Below are 11,298 nucleotides of genomic sequence, written 5' to 3'. Positions count from 1 at the left end.
ATTTTACAAATTTCTATTTCACTGTAGGACAGAGAATGCTTGACAAAGATGGCTAGTCCCAAAAGTTGCCTTGGGTTTGCACCACTTCAGGCAAATCTGCATTTACTTAATTCCCAGGTGACCTAAGATTGTCCAATCTAAAAAGTTATTTACTTACATGATAGAGATGAAGAGTTGCTTCTCCAGCAAAGCCTTAGGCAATCGAGTAACTACAACGAATTTCCTTGTCTTCTAGTTTCAACAAATTAATCAAATTCCTGCCTGTTTTATATTTATTTATATTTGAGGAGAGCGACGGGCGGTGTGTGCGTGCTTCATGGCCTAGTTCAACTAAGCACTCTATTCTTAGTTTACTACTAAATCCTCCTTGGACTCTTAAGTTTCATAAGAGTTATCGTGGGTTTTCTATAATAGAAAATGTAGCCCATTTTTTCCCAGCTCATAAGCTACACCTTGACCTAACGTTTTTGCGTGGGCATTTGTGCTTACTTTATGTCTCTTGTGGAGGTTTGCTGAAGATGGCGGTATATAGGCTGAGCGAGAGATGGTAGGGTGGATCGGGGTTTATCGATTATAGAACAGGCTCCTCTAGGGGGTATGGAGCACCGCCAAGTCCTTTGAGTTTTAAGCTGTTGCTTGTAGTGTTCTGGCGAGTAGTTTTGTTGTTTTAACTATTGAAGTTTAGGGCTAAGCATAGTGGGGTCTCTAATCCCAGTTTGAATCTTAGCTATTGTGTTTTCAGAAATTTTAAAGCCACTTTCGTATTTATTTTACATTGGCTAGGGTTTTACAGTTTAGAAAGAGTTTAGCTTTATTTAGTTAGATTAATCTAAAACACTCTTTACGCCGATGTCTATTAGCTCGGGTCAATCGTATGGCCGCGGTGGCTGGCACGAAATTGACCAACCCTATATTAGCATAGCTTAGTTAAACTTTCGTTTATAGCTAAATACTAGTCACTGCTGTTTCCCGTGGGGGTGTGGCTAAGCAAAGTGTCTTGAGCTGCATTAAGCGTGCTTGATACTTACTCCTTTTAATCATGGTGATTTGTAGGGTGTCTTCACTGGGGCGAGGATACTTGCATGTGTAATCTTGCTAGAAGTTAATAGAAAGGCCGGGACCAAACCTATTTGTTTATGAGGTTTTATGAACCCATCTAGGCATTTTCAGTGTCTTGCTTTGGATAAGTTAAGCTACATAAACGGAGTGGTATATATTGTAAATATTATCTTTTGGGGTTGTGGGGAGAAGGGTGGGAGTGTTGAGGGGGTGGTGAGTGAATTAATTTTTTATTAGTTGAGAAAGTGATAGCTTAGGTGTGTAAACCTAAAAGATAAAAAGTGAGACTTCGGCTGGGCAGCAAGCTTTTGTTTTTGGGGTTTGGCAAAGGCAATTTATGTGGGAGTGGTCGGAGTTGGGGGAGGGGGGGTTTGTGTATAGTTTGTTGCGGCTTAGACTGGCATGTGGTTTGTATCGGTGTGGTGTGTGATTAACTATCTGTATGTCCTACAAGCATGAATTAAATAACACCTTGCTAAGGTTCGTGTGGAGCTAGAATATTGAACGTAGGTGCGATTAATAATAGCATGGACTAGGAATCAAAGACAGGCGCTGCGGGATTGATTGTGGCGAGACCAGCATTCTGCAATGGGGTCGCGTGCAGACCAGAGATAAAAGATACCAAATGCATGGAGAGCTCCCGTGACTGGTTAATAGGGTGATAGACCCGTGATCCATCGAGATGTCTTATTTAAGGGGAACGTGTGGGCGATCTTGATAATATGGCCCTGAGGTAAGAACCAGATGTCCATTAGATGTCAATTATAGCTACCCCCACGAGTTATGGGCCCGGTGCGAGGAGAGTAGCACTCTTGTGCGGGATATTGATTTCACGGAGGATGGTAGACAAGGGACACCCAACTGACAAGATATATTCGTGTTGGCAAGATTGGGTTGGGTATGCTCGACTGTAATGTGCTATGTACGATCAATAATTGAATGTACTATGTACGATAATGAAGACATTAGGTTGGTTGATATTCCAATGGGTGGAACCAGTACTTTGAGACTTTAAATGTTATGTATTACAGTTGGTTGTTTAAGAGAATATCCTTGCTTGTAAGCATGTTGGCGAGAAGTGCTAGTAAATATGTAAATTTATGTTCTATGGACGGTTAAGCATTTATAGTACTATATAATATTCATGTGGACAAGCAGTAATGCACGAATTACATAGGGACATATAAAATTAGATTGTACTAAGTTATTTTGAGGGCTATACCCCCTAGAATACAGAAAGTAGTTTAAATAGAATGCCAGTTTTGGGTATTGGTGGTGGAGTTAAGTACTTTCTTTCTGAGTTGCCTCAGGGAAGAGTGTCCGTTTCCAGTTTACAAGACTGGTGTATTGATTTATACTACGGAGGCAGGTTCATTTGAGGAGACTATTTTCGATTAGGGAGGCTAGTGGTATTAGGATTAAGATTGTAGTAAAATATAGTATGGATGCTACTTGTCCAATTATAATAAAGGGTTGGTTTACTGGTTGGCTTCCGATTCAGGTAAGGGTTAATAGGGTTGTAACTAGAAGTCATAGTAGGAGTTGGCTAAGTGGGCGGAATGCTATGCTTTGTTGTTTAGATTTGTGGAGTATAGGTATAATTACTAAGATGAGAATGGATAGAAGGAGGGCTAGTACACCCCCTAGCTTATTAGGGACGGATCGTAGGATTGCGTACGCAAATAGGAAATATCACTCTGGTTTGATATGAGGTGGGGTGTTTAGTGGGTTAGCTGGAGTGTAGTTGTCTGGATCACTTAAAAGGTCGGGTGTAAATAATACTAGGGTTATTAGGATGAGGAGGAGGAAGATCAGGCCTAGAATGTCTTTAATCGTATAGTAGGGATGGAAAGGGATTTTATCGGAATTGGAGGGGATTCCGCAGGGGTTGTTTGATCCTGTCTCGTGTAGGAAAAGTAGGTGAAGAGTTGTTAGGGTTGCAATAATGAAGGGCAGGATAAAGTGGAGGGTAAAAAATCGTGTGAGGGTTGGATTATCAATAGAATAACCACCTCAGACCCACTGAACGAGGCTTGTTCCGATGTATGGGATTGCAGATAATAAGTTTGTGATAACTGTGGCACCTCAAAATGATATTTGCCCTCATGGAAGCACATAACCCATAAAGGCTGTTGCCATGATTATGAGTAATAGTGCAATGCCAATATTTCATGTTTCAATGAGGAGGAATGAGCCGTAGTATAGGCCTCGACCTACGTGTAGGAAAAGGCAGATAAAGAATATAGAGGCGCCATTGGCGTGGAGGTAGCGGATGATTCAGCCGTAGTTTACATCTCGGGTAATATGTGCGATTGAGGAGAAGGCAGAGGAAGTGTCTGGTGAGTAGTGTATTGCTAGAAATAGGCCGGTAATAATCTGCAAGGTTAAGCAAGTTGCTAGGAGAGAGCCAAAATTTCATCATGTAGAAATGTTTGATGGGGTGGGTAAATCAATGAGGGAATGATTAATTATTTTTATAACTGGATTGGATTTACGTAGGGAGGTCATTGGTGTTTTTATAGTTGAAATACAACGATGGTTTTTCATATCATTAGTCATGGTTGAAGTCCATGTAAGAACGATGTCATATATTTTATTTTTGTTAAGTGTATTATTGGTTATGGGGTTTGTGGGGTTTTCTTCTAAGCCTTCTCCTATTTATGGGGGCTTGGCATTGATTGTCAGTGGTATAGTTGGTTGTGTAATTATTTTAAACTATGGAGGTACTTATATGGGCTTAATAATATTTTTGATTTATTTGGGAGGTATAATGGTTGTTTTTGGTTATACTGCTGCGATGGCTATTGAGGAATACCCTGAGGCATGGGTTTCGGGATTTGAAGTGTTGAGTAGTTTATTAGTTGGATTGGCGATGGAGGTGGGGTTGATTCTATGAGTTTTAGATTATGGTGAGTTAGTAGTGGTGGTTAATTTAAATAATATAGGAAGTTGGGTGATTTTTGAGGGAGAGGGGCCAGGGCTAATTCGTGAAGATTCTATTGGTGCAGGCGCTTTATATGATTATGGTCGTTGGTTAGTAGTGGTTGTTGGTTGAACATTATTTGTTGGTGTTTATGTTGTTATTGAAATTACTCGAGGTAATAGATTATACAGTTAATAGTGTAACTAGGATGAGGGAAATAAGGAAGGAGAGGAAATAAAGTTTGATCATGCCTTTTTGGGTGGTTGTAGTAATGGAGGCAGTAGCGTGGACATGTGAGATTGTTTTGGGTATTAGTTTTTCTAGTCAGATTGAGTCTAGTAAGATAAAGGCTAGGTTTTGACTTATAATTAGATTTTGATAGGGGATTATTCGGTGGATTGTAATGGGGAAATATCCTAACATGTTAGAAAATTTAAATATATGTGATGGAGTGTGTATTTTGAGGTTGTTGGTTATAAGGGCTAAGTCTAGGGCTATTAGGAAACCTAGGGTGGTTACGCATAGGGCTAAGAGTTTTAGGTAATGGGGTATGGTCAGTTGGGGTGGTGTAGTGGGGAAAATATTATTAGTGATAAGAAACCCTGCGAGTAGGCTGCCTAGTGTTAAACGTTTTATTGGATTTAGTAAAGCTGGGTTGTTTTCATTAATGTGAGTTGAGGTTGAAAAGCGGGGTTGTCCTGTTAGTGCTAGAATAATAGTTCGGGTGCTGTAGGCGCTTGTTAGGGAGGTGGCGATAAGAGTAGTAGATAGGGCTCAGGCATTGGTATATGACGTGTTTGCGGTTTCGATAATAAGATCTTTGGAGTAGAAGCCTGTGAGAAAAGGTATACCTGTAAGTGCTAGGTTACCGATGGTTAGAGAAGTTGAGGTGATGGGTATTATTTTAAATAATCCACCTATTTTTCGAATATCTTGTTCGTTATTTAAATTGTGAATAATAGAGCCAGAGCAGATGAATAATAGGGCTTTGAAGAAGGCATGAGTGCAGATATGTAGGAATGCTAGGTGTGGTTGGTTAATGCCAATGGTAACTATTATTAATCCTAATTGACTTGAGGTAGAGAAGGCTACAATTTTTTTGATATCGTTTTGTGTTAGGGCGCAGATTGCTGTAAATAGGGTGGTGATAGCTCCTAGACATAGTGTAAGACTTTGAATCAATATACTATTTTCTATTAAGGGATGAAAGCGAATAAGTAAAAATACCCCTGCCACCACTATAGTGCTAGAATGGAGTAAGGCTGAAACTGGGGTTGGGCCTTCTATAGCGGAGGGTAATCAAGGGTGGAGGCCAAGTTGGGCTGATTTTCCTGTTGCTGCTAGGAGAAGTCCTATTAGTGGTAAAAAACTTGGTTTAGAATCTAGGATAAATATTTGTTGGAGGTCTCATGAGTTATAATGGAGAAGAAATCATGCTATGGCTAGGACAAAGCCGATGTCACCAATACGGTTATACAGAATTGCTTGAGTAGCTGCTGTGTTGGCGTCTGTTCGGGCATGTCATCAGCCAATTAGTAGGAAGGATATAATTCCAACACCCTCTCATCCGATGAAGAGTTGGAAGAGGTTATTAGCGGTGATTAAAATTAATATGGTAATGAGAAAAATAAGGAGATACTTGAAGAACTGATTAATATTTGGATCTGAGTTTATATATCATAGGGAAAACTCTATAATGCACCAAGTAATAAATAGTGCAATTGGGGTGAATATTATGGAGAAATAGTCTAGTTTAAAACTTAGTGTTAGCTCTAGGGACTGAATAGTTGTTCAATGTCAATTTGAGATAATTATATCCTGGTCTAATAGAATATATAGGGTTATGGGAAAGAGACTGAAGATAAAGGTAAATATTATAATTGTTTTTACGTAATTAGGGTATAGGTGATTTTTGTTGGGCTTAATAAGGGTAATAATAATTGGAAGTGTTAGGTAAGCTAGTGTCAGTATAACAATGGAGGCATGCATTTATTACTTTTATTTGGAGTTGCACCAATATTTTTGGTTCCTAAGACCAACGGATATCTATTATCCTTTAAAAGTTGAGATAGCCGTTTTGTTAAGTACGGAGGCATGGATTAGCAGTCCTTGCAAGCTTTCTCGGTAAATAAGAAGGGGTGGGCTTCTGTATTTAGATTCACAGTCTAATATTTTGGTTAAATTATATTTACAAGAGGTGAAGCCTATAATAATATTGGGGTTGAGGGATAGAAGGATGATGGGGGAAATATGTATAAATATCAATATATTTTCTCGTGTGAAGGAGGGTTTTATGTTTATAATGTGGGAGGTGAGTGTCCCTCGTTGTGTTGTAATAAATATATATAGAGAATAGAGGGCGGTAATTAATATATTTAGTCCTGTGAGCATAATGGTGACATGTGATCAAGAAAATAAGGTTGCTATTACCAACAGTTCTCCAATTAAGTTAATGGTGGGGGGTAGGGCTAGATTGGTGAGGTTTGCTACAAATCATCAGAAGGCTATTAGTGGAAGTAGGGTTTGAAGTCCTCGAGAGAGCAATATAATGCGGCTGTGGGTTCGTTCATAGTTTGAATTTGCTAGGCAAAATAGTATAGATGAAGTAAGGCCATGGGCAATCATAAGGTAATAGCGCCAGTAAAGCTTCAGGGGGTTTGGATGAGGAGGCTGTAATTACTAGGGCTATATGGCTTACGGAGGAATATGCGATAAGTGCTTTTAAGTCTGTTTGTCGGAGACAGGTTGAGCTTGTTATGATTAGCCCCATAAGGATAGTATGAGGAAGGATAGCTCTATATTCTGTCAAGGGGTGAGGATTGAGGTGAGTCGCATTATACCGTAGCCACCTAGTTTTAAAAGTACTGCGGCAAGGACTATTGATCCGGCAATGGGGGCTTCAACGTGGGCTTTGGGGAGCCATAGGTGTAGACCATATAAGGGCATTTTTACTATGAAAGCTATTATGCATGCCAGTCAAGTTAAGTTGTGGGACCAGGTGGTTGTTAATTTTTGGGCTGTGAGTGTTAGTAACATGATGTTTAATGAGCCTATATTATTATATGTAAATATTAATATGATTAGTAAGGGAAGGGAACCAGCTAATGTGTAGAATAGGAAATATGTACTTGCGTTGAGGCGTTCTGCTTGATTACCTCATCGGGTAATAATAATTAGGGTAGGGATGAGGGTGGATTCAAATAAGATATAGAACAAGATTAGTTCGGTGGATATAAATGTTATAATTAAAGAGATTTGTAGAAAAATTATTATGGAGAGATAAAGTTTTTTTCGTGAAGGGTTTTCGTTATGTAAGTGGTACTGGCTTGCTATAATCATGAGGGGTAAGAGTCAGGCGGTTAGTGTTAGAAGGGTGTTGATAATGGATCAAAGGATAAGTAAGTTGAGTAACTAGTGAGGTTGTTACTAGTTTGATAAAAAATATGAGGGGAATAAGACTGATAATTAAGCTGTGTATGGTTAAGTTAATTCATATATATTGTTTTTTGGAAAATCATGTTGTTGGTAATAGCATAATTGTGGGAAGAATTATTTTTAGCATTGGAGTAAGTTTAGGTTATGGATATATCTAGACCATATGTGTTTGAGATTGAGACTAGTAAGGCAAGACCTACTGCTGCCTCGCAAGCGGCGAATACTAGTAGAGCATGGGTATGATATTAGCTAGGGGAAAGTGTATGTTTAAGGCTATGAGGGTACTTAAATAAATAGTGAGAGTATTATTCCTTCTAGGCATAATAAAGAGGACATTAGATGTGAACGATAGATTAATATGCCTAGAGTGAGATAAGAAATGCTAATATAATATTTATATAAATAATGGGCATTTGGCTAGTATGATTATCATAATCTAATGAGTCGAAATCATTTGTTTTATTTAAACTACTTGCCAATTCGGTTCAGTCCAGCCCCTTTTGAGTTCATTCGTATGCTAGGCCGAGGGTTAAAATAATGATTAGTATTATTGATGATTTGATTATTACAGGGAGGTTTGTTGTTTGGAGGGCCCATGGCAGAGGTAATAGTAGAGCAATTTCTAAGTCGAATAGTAGGAAAGTAATAGCGACTAGAAAAAATTTTATGGAAAAAGGGATGCGAGCGGAGTTTAGTGGGTCAAAGCCGCATTCGTAGGGGTCTGCCTTTTCTGCGTAGGGGTTAAGTAAGGGTAATCAAAATATAATGATTATTAGGCAGGGTTAGGAGGGTATTGATTGTTAGGGCTAGTACTAGGTTTATTATCTTTTTCGAATATTATCGAAGCTAGCTAATTGGAAGTCAGCTGTACTAGTTATACTAAAAGAATAGGAACCTCATCAGTAAATGGAGATGTAGAGGAAGAGTCAGACGACGTCTACAAAGTGTCAGTACAAGCAGCCGCTTCAAAACCAAAATGATGACTTGATGTAAAATGATATAGTAGCTGGCGGATAAGGCAAACGGTAAGAAAGGTAGATCCAATAATAACGTGAAGTCCGTGGAAGCCGGTAGCAACAAAAAATGTTGAGCCATAAATGCCATCAGAGATAGTGAAGGGTGCTTCATAATATTCAGATATCTGTAAGAGGGTGAAGTAGGTGCCTAATAGAATTGTAATAAGCAGGGCTTGGATTATTTGTTTTCGGTTGGTTTCTATTAAGCTGTGATGAGCTCAAGTGATTGTGACCCCTGATGCAAGTAATACAGAAGTATTTAGGAGGGGTACTTCTAGGGGATTTAGGGGAGTGATGCCTGTTGGTGGTCAGTGTCCTCCTAGATGTGGTGTAGGGGCAAGACTTGAGTGGTAGAATGCTCAGAAGAAGCCTGCAAAGAAGAAAACTTCTGAGATAATAAATAAGACTATTCCGTAACGGAGGCCTTTTTGAACTGGTGTTGTATGGTGACCTTGATAAGTGCTTTCTCGTACAATATCGCGTCATCATTGATATATTGTTAATATGTTGGTTAATAATCCTAATATTAATAGAATTATGGATAAAAGTGAAATCATATAATTAAGCCAGATGTTATTAGAAGAGCTGATAAAGCTCCTGTTAGAGGTCATGGGCTAGGTTTGACTATATGGTAGGGGTGAGTTTGGTGGGTCATTAGGTATTATCATGTAAATAAAGGCTTACCAAGAGCGTGAAAACATAGGCTTGGATTAGGGCTACTGCAATCTCTAGGATTGTTAATAGCAAGAGGAGTAGGAAGGTTAGTGAAGTTGCAAGAAAATTAATGGTTAATAATGCTAATATGGCACTTCCGATTAGATGCATGAGTAGATGTCCTGCTGTGATATTAGCGGTTAGACGTACAGCTAGGGCCACTGGTTGAATAAATAAGCTAATAGTTTCAATAATTACTAGTATGGGAATAAGAAATGTGGGTGTGCCTTGTGGTAAAAAATGGGCTAGGGAGTTTTTGGTTTTAAAGCGGAGGCCTGTAATCACTGTACCAGTCCATAGAGGGACTGCCATTGCCAAATTCATAGACAGCTGGGTGGTAGGTGTAAATGAGTGGGGTAGTAGTCCGAGAAGGTTAGTTGTGGCAATAAAAATAATTAGAGATATTAGCATTAGAGACCAGGTTTGTCCTTTTGTATTGTGAGTTATTATTATTGTTTTAAGGTAAGTTGAATCAGATTTTGTTGAATAGTATTAGTCGATTGTTAACAAGGTGCTTGGAGGTTGGAATAGTAATGTGGAAATAGAATAATGGGTACTACAGCGGGTAGAGTTAGGAGAGTTGGGGTTATAATGGAGTAAATAAATTTTCGTTCATTTTAGTTGTCAAGGGTTATTGAATGTCTGTATATTAGGAATTTTTTGTGATGGGTTTAAATAGTAGTTTGTATTTAGTAATTTTAATTGCATAATAAGGTATAGTGCAGGTAGCATGGTTATAATGGTAATAAACCATGTAGATGTATTTAGTTGAGGCATTTCACTGTAGAGAAAGTGCTTTCTCATCTTTAACTTAAAAGGTTAATGCTGTAGTAGCTATACAGTGGGTCTTAATAACTTAAGAGTAAATTAGGTAAAGTGCATCTGGTATGTTTATAGAGTGAATACGGGCCCTATCTCGAAAATTTTTAGTGGGATTAATTCGGCAACAATAGGCATGAAACTGTGATTAGCACCGCAGATTTCTGAACATTGTCCGTAGTAGACGCCTGGTCGTATGGCAGTAAATGTGGTTTGATTTAAGCGTCCTGGAATTGCATCTGTTTTTAGACCGAGTGTTGGGATGGTTCATGAGTGTAGGACGTCTTGGGATGTAATTATTATACGGACAGGGGCTTCAATTGGAAGTACCACTCGATTATCAACTTCTAGAAGCCGAAGGTCTCCTGGGTTTAAAAATAGTGGGGGGAGTATATAAGAATTAAAGATTAGGCCCCCATAGTCTGTATATTCATAGGTTCAGTATCATTGATGTCCAATTGACTTAATAGTAAATGAGGGGTTATTAATTTCGTCTGTTAAGTAGAGAATTCGTAGAGATGGAAGAGCAATTAAGACTAGAATAATTGCGGGTAAGATAGTTCAAATAGTCTCTATTTCTTGAGCATCTGTGATGTTAATGCTAGTTAGTTTTGTTGTTAGTACTGATAATAAAATATAGGACGAGAAAGCTAATTAGGGATACAATTATAAAGGCGTGGTCGTGGAAAGCAATCAGTTCTTCTATGATAGGGGATGTGGCATCTTGTAGGCCTAGTTGAACTGGGTGGGCCATGTAGATATATAGGATATGTCCTATAATTTAGCTTTGACAAAGCTATGAAATAATTTTTCTAATACCTCATTGAAAAAGTTATAGGGGCTATAGAATTGGCTTGAAACCAGTTTCAGGAGGTTCGACTCCTCCTTTTTATTTAACTTTGATGAAGGCTGGCTCATCAAATGTGTGATAGGGTGGAGGAGAGCCATGTAGCCACTCTAGGTTATAGGTAGATTGTTCAATTGATAGTACTTTACGTTTTGAGGCTAAAGCTTCTCAGATTATATAAATTATTAGTAGTATTGCTACCAGGGATATAAAGGAACCTGTGGATGATACAATATTTCATGTAGTGTAAGCATCAGGGTAGTCGGAATAGCGTCGGGGTATTCCTGATAAACCCAGAAAATGTTGTGGGAAAAAGGTTAAGTTTACACCTACAAATATAATAGTAAAGTGGACTTTGGCGCAGACTTGGTCTAGGGTATAGCCTGAGAATAGGGGAAATCAGTGAATAAAGCCCCCCATAATAGCAAAGACAGCTTCCTCACTGTGTATCGACTCCATTTGGTAGGAATGTCCTTTTGGTGCTT

General features: G+C 38.7%; 3 pseudogenes; all 3 read right to left on the bottom strand.

Annotated features, from left to right (window-relative positions):
* Positions 1–3,566: 3,566 nt before the first annotated feature.
* On the bottom strand, positions 3,567–5,997 carry LOC117079414 (annotated as a pseudogene).
* A 3,086-nt stretch (positions 5,998–9,083) lies between these two features.
* LOC117079416 lies at positions 9,084–9,920 on the bottom strand (annotated as a pseudogene).
* A 78-nt stretch (positions 9,921–9,998) lies between these two features.
* On the bottom strand, positions 9,999–10,722 carry LOC117079415 (annotated as a pseudogene).
* Positions 10,723–11,298: the final 576 nt, after the last annotated feature.

This window comes from Trachypithecus francoisi, unplaced genomic scaffold, assembly GCF_009764315.1.
Source record: "Trachypithecus francoisi isolate TF-2019V2 unplaced genomic scaffold, Tfra_2.0 Lachesis_group7, whole genome shotgun sequence".
NCBI classification, from domain to species: domain Eukaryota; kingdom Metazoa; phylum Chordata; class Mammalia; order Primates; family Cercopithecidae; genus Trachypithecus; species Trachypithecus francoisi.
The sequence above is the reverse complement of the archived record's forward strand: the minus strand, read 5'-3'. Positions and strand labels throughout refer to the sequence as shown.